Below are 20,879 nucleotides of genomic sequence, written 5' to 3'. Positions count from 1 at the left end.
AAAAAAAAAAAAAAAATTGAACTGATCTTACTTTGTGGAAAACTGTCATTCTAGGAATTTCTGTAACCAGGTCTCTGGACAATGACCCCACCTTTGTACAGACACAGCAGTGCTCTGTCTATTCAGTAACCTCTAAGCCTGTCTCATTCCCACATTTTTTTGTGTTGTTTTTTGAGAGGGGGATGGCAAGGTGAGGGTTGGTCTGAAGGATCTTGGGAATGGAGTGAATGTAACATAGAATCTGAGTCTGCTCTCCCTGGTGAGTAGGAAATCAAAAGAAAGTCTATTCTCAAAAATCAAAAACAGAAATCAGTGACGTAACTCCACACAGATGTGAAATACTCTTAATGTGGATAAGATTTAACCAAAAGAATCTGTATTTCTCAATCTTTTCTCCTGCACAAGATTCCTGGCATCCTACTTTCATGAGTCTGGATTCATTTTCAGGTTCCAATGCAAATCTTCCAGTGCCAATGCTGCTTCCCAACCTGCACACCCATCTCGCCACTGCAGCTTCCTAAAATACAGTCGCTTCATAAAAAGCTTAAACCTGCGTGCCTCCAAAATGTCTGTATTATGTCTAAAGCAAGTGAGAGAAAAAGACACTGTAAAAACACACGTGCTGATTTATGACACAAGAGATGAGCCAAGGAGAAGACAGAAGATGCAGGGAGGTGATTGTGACAAGCAGTAATGATAAGGGCGGGTCATGGGCCAGGTTGCACAAAGTGGTAGCTGTATACAGAGGGACATTAGGTTTTATAAAATTTATGGCTAATGCCATATGTATTTAACAACAGAATGTGATACACGGTACCATTTATTTAATAAACATAGTGTCTGCTGTGTGCCAGCCACTGTTCTAAGTGCTCTAAAAATATCTAATCCTCCTAAAGCCAATGAGATAGAAATACTAGTGTTATCTTCACTTTTACAGAGGAAGTCACTGAGGCAAAGAGAATTAGTTACTTGCCTGAGGTCACAGTATCAGCCAGTATCCAGTCAGGAAAAGAAAAACCACTTTGGGTATTTCAGAAGGAATGTTATTACCTCTATTTTTGACGGAATCCCTACAGAAGGACTGGAGGAGCAAAAGGGAGAGAGTGTGGCTATCCACAGGGTACTTCGATAAAAGCCAGCATCCCTGCTCTTGGGACACAAAACAAAAAGCAGTGTCATCCAAAACCCACAAATGTGTGCTTCTGAGGTTTTTGGAACGTAACTGTTGGCGTTACTAGAACTATCTCTGCTAGCTGCTTTGCAGGAAGCCAGCAGCCTTCGGGCACCCCTGTTCCTGGAGTCATCATAGAGGAGCACAGTGCTGCCGAGGCTGCTGGAGCCCGAAGAAAGGAGGAGTGCCTTCCACTCTCCTCCTGCCCACTGATCTCCTGTCAGCAGAACCGAACTGGAGACCTCCTGGCAAGTGAGTCTGGGACATGTCCTTTAGGGTTCCAGAAGCCTTTAGGGTTCCAGAATCCAGAGGAGAGAGTAGAGCGAGAAAGGAACTGAGAGACAATTGACAACCTGCACAGTCAAACAACTGGCAAGTGGCCAAGCTTGAACCTCAAGCAGTCTGGTTCCCGAGTCCATGCTCTCAACTACTACGCTGTGCTATGGCACTAGGATGTACTGTAACAAGAGTATTTCATACATTTTAAATTAACATCTGATCATAAATGTCAATCAGCAGCAAAGAAATTGTAGGACTTGTATACATTAAATATTCCAGAAATATTTAGCAAGTTCCTACTTTGTGCCAGGTGCTGTTCTACTAGAAATACATTGAAAGGGAGGGGAAAAAAAGAACAGAAAAGAGGGAAGAGAGCTCCTTTCTCCCTATTTCAGATTGAACAAAATTCTCTGGGAAAGATTCCAGCTGGCTTGGCTTGAATCATGGGCCCACCCACTGGACCAAGCGCTTTAGCTGCTGTGTGAGTATTGGGGAAATAACCTAGTGGAAATGCCCTTTATAATCCTGAGACAAGGATTTGAGTGCAGGTAGTTTATCTGGAGGATTCAGGAAACACCAGTAGGAGGTGGGGAAGTGAGACAAAGAAGGGAAGGCAGTAAATAAAGGGCGCCTTATTAAGCCAGCTACCACTGGTAATGCCTGGAGCATAATCCCATGGGAAAACTTGGAAATGGTATGAAACACATGCCTCAAAGTTACCTACCTGAGGAGCAAGAGAGCTGGGGTATCTGTACAACAGACCCTGTCAGTCATTAGGTGAGAGCTGCTGAGATGAGAGCCTGATAATTCCCTGCATTTCCGAATTGCCCTGACCCCAGGGACAGGGCTGCCTTCCATTCTTGGGAGAAAGCCCTCGGGCAAAGATACAGACACCAGTAACAGGAAAGCAGCCTGAGGAATTGAAGTGGTGAAGGCCAGAGAGTTACCAGCAAGGATCTGAAGGGTCTACTGCACTTAATTTCTTCATCAGATAAAAATTTCCTCTACACAGAGTTGTTATGATTTCAAAGGAAATAATGCCTGGAAAGAGTTTTATGAAGTAGAAAGTCTAATACAAACAATTATTGTTTGGAAGTTTCTTGAAGGTAAGGAATGTGTATCATGTTTTATATCTCTCCTAGGACCTTGCACAGTGCTGTATATATGTCATAGGCTCAAATATTCACCGAGTGAATTTGTCAATTTAATTAATAACTGAACATATTCCTTTTAGGTTTATAAAAGGTGGACTTATTTTTAAACTGTCATTAAGATCAATAACTCACTTCTGCTAACTTCTGAAAGAATTTTTCATGTTTCAAGAGTTTTAAGTAACGTGGTCTTGTTCTAGTCCTTCTATTATTCATCTTAACTCTAGACAGTGGTAGATAACTCTATTAATCACCTACCCAATAACCATTCTCCTGTTCCTTCTTATATTAAGAAATACCTTGATTATAATAAATAGGGTATTCATAGATTATTGCTGGTTCAAGTCAATCATGAGAATGCTACTCTAAACAGCATGGGGGAAAGTCAGGAAAATCACAGGTACCGACCCTGACACTGATGAACTCCTGAAGCATCACCAGTCTTCTATTACTTCAGAAAAATAAACGCCCAACAATACTGTTAAGCAGGTATTCTGTTTTATGCAGCCAGTGATTCATAACTTTTTAAATAACTTTTTTCCCCTCTTTTTGCATAGCAATCCCAGGACAAGTCATTTTATTTCTGGAGTAAATTATTTAAGATAGTAACTTATCAGGACACACAGATGAGCAGTAAGCGGTTAGACACACTAGTCGTAATCCTTCTGCATTCCCCTCTGACTAAGGCAAGCTCACAGGATTCCCCACAGCCCTCTTCCTGTGCTCTCCCTGCAGCATTCACTTTGATATTTTAAAACTTACGTCTCAAGAAGCTCAGCAGGGCTCTGTCACAGAAAGTGGTAGTGAGGTGATGACCTTTCAGATATCAGTTAATGTAGCATAATTAGTCACCATGGTCTCCTCTGCCCAGCTTCTTGGCTTGGCTCCACCACATTCAAAACATACGTTCTCTGTTCTCCCTCCAGAATATATTTTGAATCTCTAATTATCTCCATCTCTGCAATAATCACACAAGTTCAAGCTGCAATAATTTCTTACCCTGAATACAGCAATAGACTCTGGTCTCCCTAATTCCAGGAACTCTTGGCCTTAACAATCCTTCTTCCACGGAATAGCGAGAATGATCTTCTCAAAACATAAGTCAGATCAATTGCTTCCCAGCATAAAACTTTTCAGTGGCCTACCGTTTCACACAAAATAAAATCCAACACCTTGGACTTCCCTGGTGGTGCTGTGGTTAAGAATCCACCTGCCAATGCAGGGGACGTGGGTTTGAGCCCTGGTCTGGGAAGATCCCCCATACCACGGAGCAACTAAGCCCGTGAGCCACAACTACTGAGCCCGTGTGCCACAACTACTGAAGCCTGCATGCCTAGAGCCCGTGCTCTGCAATAAGAGAAGCCACTGCAATGAGAAGCCCATGCACTGCAACGAAGAGTAGCCCCCGCTCACCGCATCTAGAGAAAGCCCATGTGCCACAACAAAGACCCAACACAGCCAGAAATAAATAAATAATCTTGGGAAAAAAAAAAAAATCCAACACCTTACCATTGCACACAATGCCCTGCATCATCCTGTCTCTGACATCAGCCCCCATGGCTCCCTGTCCCTCACGCCATAGTTATATAGACTATCTTTCAGCTCCTTAAACGCCAAATCTTGTGCCTCAAGGCCTTTGCACAAGCTATTCCTTCTGCCTAGAAGACTTTTACCTTCTTTCTCATCATAGCTGGCTCCTTCACTTCAGGTTTAAGCTTAACTATAAAGTTGCTGCCCAGATTTCTCTCATAACAGTTATCACACTCATCACTAACTGTAATAATATGTGTATCTGCTTGCTTATTAGTTTAGGGGGTCTATTCTCAGCTAGACCCCAATTGGGCAGAGATGGTTTCTTTTCTTCTCCTTTAACACAGCACTTGGTACATGAGTGCTTGTAAATTCAATTAAATGAATTAATCAATGAAGTAATAGTACTGATTTGACTTGAAAGCAATCCCCAGAATCCAAACTGGATTTTTTTTTTTTGTCCTTCCATGTAAAAGAGGGATGTGTGATTGCAGCTTTCAGCATTATGATAAACTAAGTACTTGGGTATTTTTGTGTTCTTCTAAGAATTATTTCCTGAGTAAATTATTCTTTTTAATGCATTACTAGGATGGCAGAAAATGGGGGAAATATCTAAGGAATTCCCCTCTGCCAAAATAAGGGCCAGGGTAGGGGGAGACCCCAACCATGAGCTAAACTCAGGAGTGGTAGCTTTGAGGGCTAGGTAAACCTGAGGCCCAGGTCAGCCCTGAGAACAAATGCCCAGGGCAGCAGTTTAATGTGTGACCCTAACCTGTAGGCCCACAACAAGGAAGGGAAACTAACTGGAGCCAACATTAACTCAGGCCTTTTGAAGAAACTAAAAAGCATATTGGTAGCACACTTTGTTTCTTCACAGAAACGTATGAGAATCCTCAGTTGGGAGAACATTCCAATTTAATGTTGCGGAAAAATCACAGATCAAATTAAGTACAAAATCAAAGATGACCAAGCAAATGAAGAAGCAAGCCACTGTTGAACAAACCCAAGGAATTCAGATATTGCAGTCATTAGATTTGGAATATAAAAATCCTTAATAGGAAAAAGGACAAAATGATAAAGATGAGGAAGTAACAGGTGTCTATTAGGAACGGCAAGAAAGATTTGAAAATTAACCAACTGGATCTTCCAGACGTAAAAAACATAATTGTTGACATATTAATGAATGGGCTAAACAGATAAGATAGAGCTGAAAACAAAATTAAACTGGAAGATGTTATTAAGAAATTACCTAGAATGAAGCACAGAAGAAGGACATGAAAAATATTCAAAAATGAAGTTGAGAAACGTTGGAAATAGAATGTTTATCACTATTCCAATATGTTTAATGAGTTCTAGAAAAAGACAGAGAAAACAAGGAATGGTACTATTTTAATATTGTAGGTGAATTTTTTTATAATGAAAAATATGAATTCAAAGTTAAGAAGCACAAAATAACTCAAGTAGTTTAATAAAAATAAACCAACAGCAAATACTGCAAGTTGAATTTGCAGAATATCAAAGATAAATGATTTAAAAAGAAGCTAGAGAGAAAAGACAGTTTCCCTATGAAGGAAGACAGACTTCTCAATAGCAACAATGGGAGCCAAAAGACAGTGAAATAATACATGTCAAGTGCTGAAGGAAAATGACTGTCATCCTAGAACTGTGTGCACCCAGCAAAATGATCTTGCAATATAAGTGCAAATAAAAATATTTTAAGATTAAAGAAAGTTGTGAGACTCAACAGACTAGCCCTAACAGGACTTCTAAAGTAAGTACTACTGAAGAAGGAAAATAACCCTAGAAGTACAGTATGAATACAAGAAGGACTAGTTAGCATTAAAGGAAAAAAAAATAGTTGCCAGTATGAGAAAAGAGAGACAGGAAATAGAAAATAACCAGTTAGAACACAGAGATAAACATGAAAAATATAGAAGAGCATCAGAGATAAATGTGACAAAGTGAAAAAGTCTAGCTTCATGTACCTTGAGTTCCAAAAGATGAAGAGAGAAAATGGAGGAAAGATAATTGAAGAAATAATAGCCAAGAATTTTGCACAACTGATAAAAGACACCCATAGATTTAAAAACACACAGGGAATTCGCTGGTGGTTCAGTGGCTAGGGCTCTGCGCTTCCACTGCAGGGGGCATGGGTTTGAGGGCTGGATCCCTGGTCAGGGAACTAAGGTCCCGCATGCCATGGGGCGTGGCTAAATAAATAAATAAAAAATAAATAAAATAAAAGCAGTTGTGCCTTACCAAAAAATAAATAAAAACAAAAACCCCTCAACCTAAGCCTCACACCTTACACAAATATTAACTCAAAATGGATAATGGACTTCAACATAAAATGCAAAACTATAAACTTTTTAGAAAAACAACAACACAGGAGAAAATCTTTGGGATCTAGAGCTAAGGAAAGAGTTCTTAGACTTAACACCAAAAGCACAATCCATAAAAGGAAAAACTGATAAATCAGATCTCATGAAAACTAAAAGATTTTCTCTGTGAAAAACATTGAGAGGATGAAAAGACAAGTTACACAATGGGAGAAAATATTTGCAAACCACATGTCTGGGAAAGGCCTAATGTCTATATTATATAAAGAACTCTCAAAACTCAACAGTAAAAAAAAAAATCCAATTAGAACAATGAACAAAAGAGATGAACAAACACTTACCCAAGCAGGTACAGTATATGCATGGTAAATCAGCAGATGAAGAGGTGTTCAATATGATTAGCCATTAGGGAAATGCAAATTAAAACCACAATGACATATCACTACACACTTATCAGAATGGCTAAAATAAAATTAGTGACAACACCCAATGGTGGAAAAAATACAGGGAAGCTGTATCAATCACTCATCCATTGTTGCTGGCAATATAAAATGGTACAGACACTCTGAGAAACAGTTTGCAGTTCTCAAAAACCTAAGCATGAAACTATATACAGCCCAGCAACTGCACACCTGGGAATCTATCCCAGAAAAATGAAGTCTTTATGTTCACACAAGAACCTGTACATGAATATTTACAGCAGCATTGTTCATAATTGCCCCCAAATGGAAACAGCCCAGATGTCCTTCATCAGGTGAATGATTAAACAGACTGTTTTACATTGGTACTGTAAAATAAAAAGTACTCAGCAATAAAAAGGAACAGATTATTGACACATGCAACAACCTGGGTGGATCTCCAGAGTATTGTGTTGAGTTAAAAAAAAATCCCCAAACTTACATACTGTGTAATTTCATGTATTTTTATATATTTTGTTTTCAAATGACAAAAATTATAGAAATGGAGAACAGTTTAGTGGTTTCCTGGGATTAAAGAGGGGGTGGGGTCAAGAGGGACATGGGTGTGGCTATAAAAGGGAACATGAAGGATTTCTGTGGTGATTGAAATATTCTGAATCTTGACTGTCAGTGTCAATTCTGGGCTGTGATATTGAACTATATAGTTTTGCAAGAGGAAACTGGGTAAAATGTACACAGGATCTCTATAATGTGCCTCACAACTGTATGACAATCTGCAATTATCTCAAAAGTTTTATTTTAAAAATTATAATAACGAGCTAATGGAGGGGGAAATGGAACAATAAAAAATATTTAATTGATTTTTTAAAAAGGCAAGAAAGAAGAACATGAACAAAGATGCAACAAATGCGAAACACACAGCAAGATGGTAGTTTAAAATTCAAGTGCATAATTAAATATACGAAATAATTCGATTGAAAGACAAAGATTGTCAGATTTATTACATAAGCAAAACCCAATCCTCTGCTGTTTAAACAAGATACGCCATAAAATATGGCACAGAAAAAGTGAAAGTAAAAGAATGGAAAATGATGTATCATAAAAACGTTAGCCAAAGAAATCTAGTATAGCTACCCTAATATCAAACAAAGTCAAATTTGTGTCCGTTATTACTAGAGACAAAAAGAACATTTCTCAAAAGAATCAACATATCAAGAGAATATAAAGTCCCTACATATTAAAAGATAAGAAATATCATGATCAGTCAACTGGAAAATTTAGGCCAAATAGACAAATTCCTTGAAAAACAATGCCTTAACAAAACTGACAGGTGAAGAAATAGAATATCTGAATGGTCCTTCATCTATTAATAAACTTAGCCTGTACTTAACCTTCCCATGAAGAAAACTCCAGGCACATATTTTTTTTCACCAGTGAAGTCTAGCAAGCATTTAGGAAGTTCACAAATTCTTCCAGAGAATACAAAAAGAGGAAACATTTTTGAACTTGTGTTATGAAGTAAACAGAACCTTGGTACTAGAGTTGCCCAATTAAAACTAACTTCATATAAGCAATGAACACTTTTTAGTATAAAATATTGCACAGGATATACTTATAATGCTAAAAATTACTCATTGTTTATTTGAAATTCAAATTTAACTGGGTGTCCCACACTTTTATTTGCTAAATCTAGCTACTGTATTGGTAACAATACCTGATAAGGACTTTACAAGAAAAGTAAATTACAGGCCAGTGTCTTATGAACCTACAGGCAGTAATCCTGAACAAAATATTGATAAATCCAGCAACATAGAAAAAGGATAACATGATGACAAATTTGGTAGTCTTCCAGAAATGCAAGATTAGTTTAACACTTAAAAGTATCAGTCATTGTGATTTGCTACATTAATGGACTGAAAAGAAAAAAAATCATAAAATCATCTCCAAATGCAGAAAAAGCATTTCATAAAATGCAACACCCATTTATGATTTTTAAAATTTTTAGCAAAGTAATAGTAAAAGAGAACATCCTTAATCTAATAAATATAACTCCAAAAACCCTACAGAAAACATTGCATTTAATATGAAATGTTGAAGTAAGTTTTCCCCTGAAATTGGGAATGAGACAAGGAGATCCACTATCACACTTGTACTCAATCATGTATTGGAGGTCTTGTTCGGTGTAATAAAGCATTCCCTTCTTTTCCCCCTGCCCCCTCCATAAGTAAAAGAACTGGAAAGAAAGCAACAGTGTAATACGTAAAGTAATATATATGTATAATATAAAGTAAAATTTTAAATACTCTTTAAAAATCCAAATTCATCTGTAGATTTAGTGAGATCACAATATAATTCCCAGCACATTTTTAAAGAATTTGACAAGCTGATCCCAAAATTTATGTAGAAATGCAATAGGCCAAGAAAAGCCGGTAATATTAAAGTAGAATGCAGTTGGAAGACACACTATCATATATCAAGATGATTATTAAGTGGCAGTAGCTAAGCAGTGTGGTATTGGTGAAAATATAGACATGTAGATCAATGGAACAGAAAAGGCCTACATATATAAAATGCCTTGATTTATGACAAAAGAATCACTACAGTGCAATGGGGATAGGATGACATTTTTTAAAATAAATGGTGCTAGACTGAGTATCCTCATAGACAAAAATTAAATTGAAGTACTTCACATCATACACAAATATCAATTCTAGGTGGATTGCAGTTCTAAATGTAAAAGGTAAAACAGGAGCTTCTAGAAGATAACAGAGGACAATACCTTCATGACCTTGCAGTAGGCAAAAAATTTTTAAATAAGACACAAAAAGCATTAATCACATAGAAAAACATTGATAAACAAGATTTTTGAAAATTAAGAACTTCTGTTCATCAAAGCGTGCAATTACGGGTATGAAAAGGCAAGCCCCAGCGGGAGAAAAGATATTTGCAGTACAAATATACCCAACAAAGATCTCATATCCAGAAAATATGAGGAACTCCTACAAATCAGTAAGAAAAAGATGTCATTTTTTTAATGTTCAAAAAGACTTGCACAGACATTTCACAAAAAGTTTTTCCAAACGGCTAATAAAGCTGTGAAAATATGCTCCACATCTGTAAGAGAAATGTAAGTTAAAACCATAATGAGATACCTCTATATATCACCATATGGATAAAATTTTACAAACTGGACATATCAAAATGTCAACAAGGATGCTGAGCATCTAACTCTTAGACTCTGGTAGTCAGAACCACTTTGAGAAATCATTTGACTGCATCTACTAAAGCTGATCGTAGACATAATTATGTCCCAGAAATTCTACTCCTAGGTCTATGTCCTCAGAAATGCTTATGTATATGTAAACATAGTCCCATAAACATATATTGGAATGTTTCTAATGGCATTTTTTGGTAATAGATTAAAAAAATCACTCATAGGGAGTTGGAGTGAATTGTCTAAGTGGAGAGTTTAGAAAAGGAACTTGGGTGTGGGCAGCCCAGCCACTTCTTTTCCCTTTTCTCCTAGGAGCAAGCTGCTTTCAGGAAACATGCATTCTGTTCTCTGCCTCCATGCCTTCTTTTTCAAAGTCCAGTGTGGGTGTGGCCTTTGGTTGAAAGGTTAGCTCTCTGATTCTGGGGTTTTTGAATTAAGTTCAGTTGCCTGCTGTACAAGTCAATTCTCTATATATCAGAAATAAGGGAATATTCAGTCTCCATATATGATGTCTTTTGTTTCCCTATTGCTTCATATTATTTAATGGGCCCCTTCAAGGTCCCCAAATCTGGTGCATTGGCCAAAATCATCAAGAAATAAGACAAAAAGTGAGGTGGATGGAGACCAAACATGCAGAGACTGAGACTTCTGGAGTGAGCTTGGAATGTAGCTTGAAGTTTTTGAGCCCAAACCATATGAATTCTCGACCTTGGCCTTTGAGGCTCATATTCTGTAATGTGGTAGATGTTTACATTCACACAGTTTGCTTTTAACTGCTGTGCTCTCTGAGGGTGTCTTTAACTCTTAGGTCATGTGGGTCTTTCACTCTGGTGGGCTACTGAAATTTATGGTAATAGGCAAATAGCTGTTTTTAGAAGAGCCCTGCTAGCCATAGGAAGCATGCATGAGTCCCAGCAAAGAAAATACCTCTAACAAGCAAATAACCTCCAGCAAAGACAGGTGGGCCTTGCTGGCTGGCCTAAGCAAGTGAAGCCTCAGCTTCACAGGTCAAGGTAGGCTCAGCAAACTTATAAGACCTTCAGAGGCCTCAGTAAAGGGAAGGCCAAGAGGACCTTAGCAGACAGGAGTCTTAGCAGACAGCAGCACCTTTGCCCACTTGTGGATGTGCAGCCCCCCACAAATCAGCTGATTTCTACAGCCTGTGGAAACCCTAATAAACAAGGACATGATTGTAGGCAAAAGAGTCTTCCCCTATACCGACCCATCAGACATGAGAGGCAGTCAATTATTTGCTGCTTATACTGTATTTTTTCAGCTGGGTCTACAGTCAAGGACATATCCTGCACCCAAGTTTCATGTGTGTTATAAAGGACTTATGTTTGAGCTTCTAGCTTCAAATTGTCACTGCCAGGCCTAGTTAGACAATGTGGATAGGCATATCTAAATCCTACCCATTTGTATTTTATTTTTGTCTACCTACAGGGCCAAAGGAGGAAACTATTCAGTACTAACCTCCTGGATTCATGTGGCTTGTCCACAGGCTCTTGAGAGTCACTCATTACCTACTAGGTTGACTTTAATTCTTTGACTCCATTTGTTCTGACCATGGCTTTATCTGCCATGCTACAGTCAAATTGTAGCTTCGTTTATAGGAAGGGAGAGGACTTATATTAATAAATAATGGGAGTTCTTATTATAAAGACTATGCCATCTTTTTGAGTTGGAGTTAGAAAAATAACTCAATGAAATGATTACAAATCCGAATGTTAAAAAGGGAGTTTAGAAGACTGTGCTTAGAATATTGTCTCTAGGAATCAGATGTGCTTAGAAAGTCAAGGAGAAGCTAGGTTGGCTTGAAAAGTACGCGTCAGTTTTGTCTTCTGAACAGTAATAATAGTATAGAGACAAAATAAGGAAGATGGGGGACTTCCCTGGTGGTGCAGTGGTTAAGAATCCGCCTGCCAATGCAGGGGACACGGGTTCGAGCCCTGGTCTGGGAAGATCCCACATGCCGCGGAGCAACTAAGCCCGTGCGCCACAACTACTGAGCCTGTTCTCTAGAGCCCACAAGCCACAACTACTGAAGCCTGTGTGCCACTACTGAAGCACGTGCGCCTAGAGCCTGTGCTCCACAACAGGAGAAGCCACCGCAATGAGAAGCCCGTGCACCACAACGAAGAGTAGCCCCCACTCGCCGCAACTAGAAGAGGCCTGTGCACAACAACGAAGACCCAATGCAGCCAAAAATAAATAAATTAATTAATTTTTTAAAAAAATAAGGAAGATGGGCTGATTGCACTGGAGGAAGAGAGAGGTTTCCTTAGGAGACTATCTGACCTCTTGGAGAGACAGCTTCTGGGGGAACAGACTAGGAAGATGCAAAATGGTAAAATGAGATCTTGAATTCCAGGATAGACAAGTATAAGAGAGAAATGGAGATGCACTTGGATTTAAGTGTTCTTAAAACTTTATAAAATGGGGAAACACCTTCACTGTTATTAGATCAGAAAATGACTGTGGCCCAAAGAAATCTGACAGAGGAAGAAAGGCAAGATCTCAAAGGGGCAGACTGGAATGACTCCCCAAAAGGAATCAGGATCTGGAGAACTGAGATGCAGTTTCTAAGGGCATAGATTGACTTTGTAAGGACAATTAGGGAAGCACTTCTTAAAGACTGGGGCTTGACTTGCAGGGAATTTAATTTTTCTTTGGGAACTTGACAATGGGAGGTTGTTTATATTCAAATGTGGTTTTATTATTGAAGTATCTTTATGTTTTAATTTTAAGTCAGTAAAGAGTCTCTGCTTACTATGGTCACAACGTGCCTAGATAGAATTCGAGGTAGGAAATAGAAGAGAGAGTGAATTTTCAGCCTTGGGCACAGAATAGTCCTTGGAAGGGATTGGATTAATGTCATGTTTTGAACCATTTCAGAGCCTTCTGTGGGAACAGACCTACATCACACACTTTGTGATCTAGGAGAAATCACAAAGGGGTGGTGATGAGTATTGAGAGGGGGACAGACTTCTGAAAGTGGGAGCAAAATTACCCTGGTTGAATGCTGAGCTCCTCCCGAAGAGGACAACCCCATGCCCAGAGGACTCTGGGCTTAAGGTCTAAGCACGGTGGACCAACAGAAGGAAACCCACAGAATGGCCAGTAGGGGAGGGGAAATGATTCCTTACCTCACTCAGTTCCCTCACTCACTCCTGCCCTGAGGAAGTGGAATGACTTATCTGGTGAGTCGGAAAGAAACTGGGTATTCCTCTTCCAGCCCCTCCTCCGTCCGTCTTGGGAGTCAGCCTGCCTCAGACTGCACACATTCTGCTCTGTTCTCTGCCACGTGGCAAAGGAAAGGCAATCTGTGGTTTTCCAGCTCACCTGTGATTTGACTAGTTCATTGTTATTGCCTACAGAGGGGGACTGCATTCCCCAATATTAGCTTTATCAGTAAGAAAGGAGATCCTATGGTTCTCTACCAGCCCTATTTTTTGGTCTTCTTTATAAATAGATTCAAGATTCAGATGAGGAGTACTGGTACTATCTACTTGGTTCCATCGAATTTCTAAGAGGCTGGTTTCAGAGATAAGATGACTCCAGCGTAGTGCTTGAAGGATGAATAGATGGATGGCATAAAAGCAAGGGATGACAGTTGCCAAAGAAGAAAATAGCACACTCAAAAGCACAGATGCTTTTGACAGCGTGGTGTGTTCTGGGTGGCTCAGTAATGCAGAAGCGTGGAGTGCAAGGCAAGAAGTGGTAGAAAAAGGCAAGGCAGGGGCCAACTTTGGAAGGGCTCAGACTTTATCCTGTAGGTGATGGGAAACAGCGGGGTGGGGAGAGAATGGAAGAAGTGTTTCAAGCATAGGACATACTGGGAGGTGTAGAACTGAAGATAAATGCTCACTACCCTTCTAAGGAGCTTGACTATGAAGGCAGTGAGGGAGCTTAGATAAATATCTAGACTGCCTCTTAGAGTTAAGGGGAGGATTGGCTTGTATGGGGTGTTGTTTTAACATGCAAGAAACTTGAGCAACTTGCAGGTTGTAGGAAAAGACTGAAGATATAGGATGGAGGGGAAGATAACTAATGGGACAAAACACTTAGGGAGGTGAGAGGTAATAACATCTAGGACACAAATAAAAGGATTCTTCTCTCTTCCACCAAAGAAGGCAAGTTTTGTTAGAATACAGATTTGTTGGTAAGCACAGGTAACAAATTTCTGTCTATTAGTATCAATTTTCTTGTTAAATAGCAGGTTGGTCTTTGGGTGAAAATGAGGAGATAGATGGTGGAATGGGAGGCCAGAGACATTTCAATACTCTTGAGTACTAACAATTTAGTACTCGCTAGGGATGGGCAGAAGGACCTGCAGTGAAACACTGTGGAGGAAGAGTGGTCACTAGGCCTGGACTGAACAAGAGCTGAGTTTTGCCAAGCAGATGAGAAGGAAGGTTTTCAAGAGAATTGAAAGTGGCTAAAGTGACAGAACATAGCATATGAATAGAAGAGTAACTGAAAAATGTTAATTCCTCATTGTAGCCACACCCTGAAGGCACTGTTGCTGGATATAGGAGTGACAGTTTCTCTAGTGGGACTGAGAAGGTGCCAATGGCAAAAAAAAAAAAAAAAAGGACTTTATTTATTTATGTTTGCTTATCAGAACAGTATCTAATTCACCCTCATTCTTTTTTTAAACAAAAAGAGGCCTTTTATGAACCATATATAACACCCACATTAAAGGTAACACAGCATTAAAACAAATGTAGCAAGAACTATTGGTATTATCAAAAATTCACAGAAACACACAAATAGTCCACACAACCTCTCATAGGAGTCTGTTGTGAACAAATAAAATATATCCTATCAGTAGGCATGACTTAAAAATCTGATTATATACTTTGTGGCAAAACTTCAAAAATTTCCTGCACAGTTAGGGAAGTGGTCCATAAGAGACCACCCTCACATCTGACACCAGCTTCAGAGTTCACAGTTTCCAAGAGCCCTGTTAGGTTTGATAATATATTTGAAGGATGCAGTGAACTCACTGTAAGTAGTTATATTCACACTTATGGCTTATTACAGCAAAGGGATACAGACTAAAATCAACCAAAGGAATAGGTGCACAGGGCAGAGTCCAGAAAAAGTCCAAATGTGCAGCTTCCAGTTGTCCTGTCCCAGTGGAGTCACGGACAGCATTACTTTCCCAGAAACAATGTGCAATGACACACACAGAATATTGCCAACTAGGGAAGCTTATCTGAGTCTTGGTTTCCAGAGCTTTTATTGGGACTCAGTTATGTAGACATGGTTGACAGCCCTCATGGCTGATTTTTAGTCTCCATCCCCTCTGGACGTAGAGAGGATACCATGTGGCCCAAGGCCCCCAGGTAAACAAACCTACTCTTCCTAGAGATTACCTCCCAGGACATGAGGGCAAAGACCAGACCAGTAAGGTTAATTCTTTTTTTTTAAATAAATTTATTTATTTACTTATTTCTTTTTGGCGGCATTGGGTCTTCGTTGCTGCACGCAGGCCTTCTGTAGTTGCAGTGAGCAGGGGCTACTCTTTGTTGCAGTGCGCGGGCTTCTCATTGCAGTGGCTTCTCTTGTTGCAGAGCATGGGCTCTAGGCACACAGGCTTCAGTAGTTGCAGCACGTGGGCTCAGTAGTTGTGGCTTGCAGGCTCTAGAGTGCTGGCTCAGTAGTTGTGGTGCACGGCCTTAGTTGCTCCACGAAATGTGGGATCTCCCGGACCAGGGATCGAACCCGTGTCCCCTGCATTGGCAAACAGATTCTTAACCACTGCGCCACCAGGGAAGTCCAGGTTAATTCTTTACTCCACATCCCCAAAAGGTCAAAATACTCAATTCTCTGATTATATTCTTATAAAAAGTAGGCATTAATAACCTATTGTCTGGCCCCCAGCTACCTGAGTCTTATGTTTATTACTTCTTTGTGATTTTACTTCATAGCTAGGATTGTTGCATTAAGTTTTTCAAATTCATGTTGAGTTATAAATTTCATTTGTTTTATGGTAACAATTTCCCAGTAAATTTTCATCTTCTGTAAGAAAATCGTTTTATTCTGTTTCACAGTTTCCTTACTGTATTTTTGAGTAGCTGTTGTGCATATGATTTTCATAATCCTCATATTTGGAAGAGCTGAATTTTCCTAGACTGTTATCAGGAGGTGGAAAGAAGGGCCAGGATAGCTTTACAGAACTAATCATTCGTGGGCTCTCTCCTCCATTGCTATAGCAAAAGACTTACTTTCTTAAAAGATGGCAACTCTGTGAAATCACATTTCCTCTGCCTCTCAGTACCTAACCTGGCTCTGAAAAGCTTCTGCACAGAGTTCTCAATTTCCTGATTCATTCACAGGCTGCAGGGACCGAGGCTTTGCCTTCCAAAATAATATTATCACTTTTAGAAAGTTATTTTACTGGTGCTTTCTAAGATCTGCTATCTCTGATTAGGCACTTTCTATCCTCTCTCTCTCCCTCTTGGGTATTTGGACCCTATTCAATCTCATATCTCTCCCAAAATGTTTTCTTGAATTCCTACGTACACTTGCTGCACTGTGCTTCTGGTCTCAGTTGCCTACTACAGCGTTCACATGTAATTTTGGAGCCTTGGGGTTTTGTTAGTCAGCTGTTTGCTGAAAATTCATGAACTTATTTTCATTCTCCTTGTTGCTGTGGATAGATTTCAAGAAAAGGAATAAGAGGTTTAAGAACTAAGCAGACCCCATGTTCTTATAGATTGATGATATAATTAATTTTTCTCCCATGTTCTCAAAAGAAATGAAGAAATTCTCTGAAAGTACTATGATTATTGGCTTTAGATAATGAACAAGAATGTTCTGGTTATCACCAGCCTAATTAGAGCCAATTATATAGATGTTCACACCTACTATGACATTAAGGCTATGTCTAGAAGATAATGTAACAAAGTAGTTTAATGGAAAATCATATAAGGCCTACAGTTTAGATTTAAAAATTTTAATGCAAGAGGCTCAGAGACAAGCAGCATTTTATTTTGATATGCTAAAAAGAAAACTGTTAGTAAAATGTTTCTCCTGAACCCAGGAAACTAGAGCATTGTATGGGAATGTGTAAGAAGGTCTTATTGGATCTTATCATAATCTAGTTGGATTATGGATGAGATGTCCCAAGAATTCTTGTTTTGATCCTGGGGATTTAAAGCTACGTTCAACTTATTTTTGAAGATTAATACCATTCCAAATTGGTAGTCAGCCACAGATAGTTTTGTATTTGTAGAGCAAACTCCAGCATTACCTGGGAACTACCTCTGCATTTTGTATGCCTCACATTCTGGTGAGAAGAAAATCATGGTGGAAGCAGCAGAGATGGGCTGACCAAGATGTTAGACTCCGAATACTATTAGGTTGCAGATGTTGTTTTAACATAAACAGTACTAGTCATAAACAAGCAACTTAAGAAAGGTGAGAAAAAAGCTGAGCATTTGGCAGTCACTTGGGTCTAGGCGTAAGTCAAGTACACATTAAGGAGGGTAACCCTAGTGAAATATCTCCCACTCTGTGACAGGACCCCCAAGAAGCATAGGCCAAAAGTGGGGATATGGACTATAATCATTCGTTTGACTCAGAAATCCTCAAGCATGGGTTCAGGACTATTGGAACCCTTAACGACCTGAAAGAAGGCAATGAAACTCCTCTTTGGAAGAACAGAACATGATCCAATGCCTCAAATTATTTCCATAATTAAGTTTTCAAATAAAATGAATAGAAAACAATCAAAGATAATGGGATGAAAGAAGGGTCAAGAATTAGCCAGTACCAACAGAAACAACAGACAAAAAGACTTGATAACAAACATAGTCTTTATACCACTATGCTTGTTATGTTCATGAAAATAAGTCAAGCTTATAAATTTTGTCAAGGAACTGGAAATCATAAAAAGTGACATTTAAGATTTGAAAAATAACCAAATGGGAATTATAAAACTAGAAAATAGAATAGTTAAAGGTATAAAAAACTATGGGTAAATTTTAGAGCAGATTAGGCACACCTAAATAGAGAATGACTGACTGGAAGATAGGTTAAAAGAAACATCCCAAATGAGGGAAGGAGAGACAAAATTAAAAATAAAAAATATTGAAGATAGAGCAAGAGACATGGAGGATACACTGGGATAGCCTAATATATATATCAAACTGGAGTCCCAGAAATGAGTGAGAGAATAAGGACCCAGACAATATGTGAAGAGATAATGGCTGAAAATTTCTGAGAATTGATTAAAGATGTTAATCTATAAGAAGCCCAGTGAAGTACAAGCAGGATTAAAAAAAATAAAAGGCATTTTACTTTATGTGAAACCATAGAAAATCAAAGAGAGAAAAAAAATTTTAAAAGAAGCCAGAAAAAAAAAAGGTGATTCTGAAAGGAACTTTGCATTTTCTAGAAAGAGGGCAAAGTAAAGATTAATACTGGGCTAAAAAAAGTAAAGAAAACATATTATAAGTTTTAGGGTCAAAAGAATAGAAAAAGAGTGTATAATTTCCAAACTAATTGGGGGGGAAATGGGATTATAAAAAAAAATCCAAAAGAAAGAAAAAAAAAGGAGAATAAAAATGTAGAGTAGGCACAACAAATATAAAGCACAAAAAGTGAAGGATTAATATGTTTGGGTTTAAATATATTGAAATATATTAGTAATTACATAACTGTAAATAGACTAGTTAAAACCCTAGTAAATGCCCTAGTTAAACACAAAGATTATCAGGCCAGATTTAAAAAGAAAATATGCAAAACCACATGTTTTAGAAACATATCTAAGACATCAGGATACAGAAAGGCTGAAAGTAAAAAGATGGAAAAATATATCATGCAAACACTAAGTAAAAGACAGGTGTTGTAACTATATTGATAGCAACCAGACAAAATAGACTTTAAGGCTAAAATCATTACAGAGATTATGAAGGTCACTACAGAATGTTAAAATGTTCAGTTCTGGGTTTACATAACAGTTTTTAATTTGTATAAATAATATGGTCTTAACATATGCAGAAGAAAAATTGACAGAACTAAGAAGAGAAATAAATCTACAAGCTAAGTGGGACATTTTAATTTAGTAATTAGTTGGAACAAGGAGACAAAAAGTCTGTAAGGATACATAAGACTGATTAGTCCATTTAATAATACCCAATGGGCATAAATAGAACACTGACCTAACAGCACAATATACATTGTTTTCAAGTACATACAGAATATTTTAAAAAATCAACCATATTGGTTAAAAAGCAAACCTCATTAAATTTTAGTGGATTTAGAGATACGAGACCATCTGTATATGTTTGGAAATTAAGACATCTCCATCCAAATAATTTAGGCATCAAAAATAATCATGAAGGAATTTAGATAATATTATGATGTGTGGGATGTAGACAAAATAGTATTCATAGGGAAACGTATACCTTCTAATGAACATATTTTGTAAAGAAATTAGTAAAAGAATAGCAAAATAAACAAAGTAGAAGGAAATAATAAAAGAGAAGAACTGAAATAGAAAAAAATACCATAGAAACCATGAACAAAACTAAAATCAGTCCTTTGAAAGGTCTAATGAAATTGATAAAAACACTCTGGTGAGAAGGTAATATAGAAAAGTATCTTCATGATTTTGAAGGTACTAAAGTACTAAGGAACTATTAAGTCACAAAAATGACCAGTCATAAAAGAAAAGATTGATGTATTTTTTTCCACAGTAAAAGACTTCAGGGACTTCCCTGGTGGTGCAATGGTTAGGACTCCGCACTCCCGATGCAGTGGGCCGGGGTTCGATCCCTGGTCAGGGAACTAGATCCCACATGCATGCTGCAACTAAGAGTTCGCATGCCACAACTAAGGAGCCCGAGTGCCGCAACTAAGACTTGGTGCCACCAAATTAAATAAATAAATATTTTTTAAAAAATTAAAAGACTTTAACCTAAAGTCGCCACCACAGTCAAAAGGCAAGTGATAGAGTAGGAAAGATATTTGCAATACATAACTTCGAGAAACGGCTCTTATTCAGAATATATAAAGAACTACAAATCAATAGAAAAAGTCACAAACCCAATAGAAGAACAGCTGAAGTCCTAAACAGAAGCTTCCAAAGAGGAAAGCCCAAAGACCAATAAACATATAACCTCATTAGTAATCAGGAACACTCAGTGTAAAATCGAGAGATAACAGACAAATCCATTGGATCGTTTAAAAAAAAAAAAAAAAAGGCTTGTGGAACTGTCAAAGTTTGGAAGTACCCAGTAAAGTTCCAGCTATGCATACTCTATGACTCAGCAATTCTGTTCCTAAATACCTGTCCTATTAAACTGTAAGCACAGAGGTATCAGGGCACATGTACACGAATGATCATGGCAAGGTTGCTTTCAATATCCCTAAACTGGAAACAACCCCTATGTCCATCAACAATAAAATGGTTAAATAAAGTGTATTTTATTCATCCACAATGAAAAGAGCTAGTTAAGCGAGGTACAAGCAGATCTTCAAGACAGTGAAGAAGCCAGAGAAAACAATAACAAAGTACACGATTCCACTTTAAAAAAGTTCAAAAACACACAAAAAACTAAAATGTCTTTTTAGAGTTCATAATTGTGCGGTAAAATTATAAAGAAAAGGCAGGTAGTGAATACCAGAAATCAGGATAGCTGCTGCTGGCCGGTGAGGGGTTAGATGGAGGAGGAGCACATGCGGTCACTCAGGGCTGTCAATCAAGGCCAGCGGCACAACTGGTGGGACCCAATGCAAAAATCTTCTTTCTTTCTTCCGTCG

This window comes from Leucopleurus acutus, assembly GCF_964270905.1.
Source record: "Leucopleurus acutus genome assembly, chromosome: 7".
Classification (NCBI taxonomy): domain Eukaryota; kingdom Metazoa; phylum Chordata; class Mammalia; order Artiodactyla; family Delphinidae; genus Leucopleurus; species Leucopleurus acutus.
Note: the sequence above shows the minus strand (reverse complement) of the source record.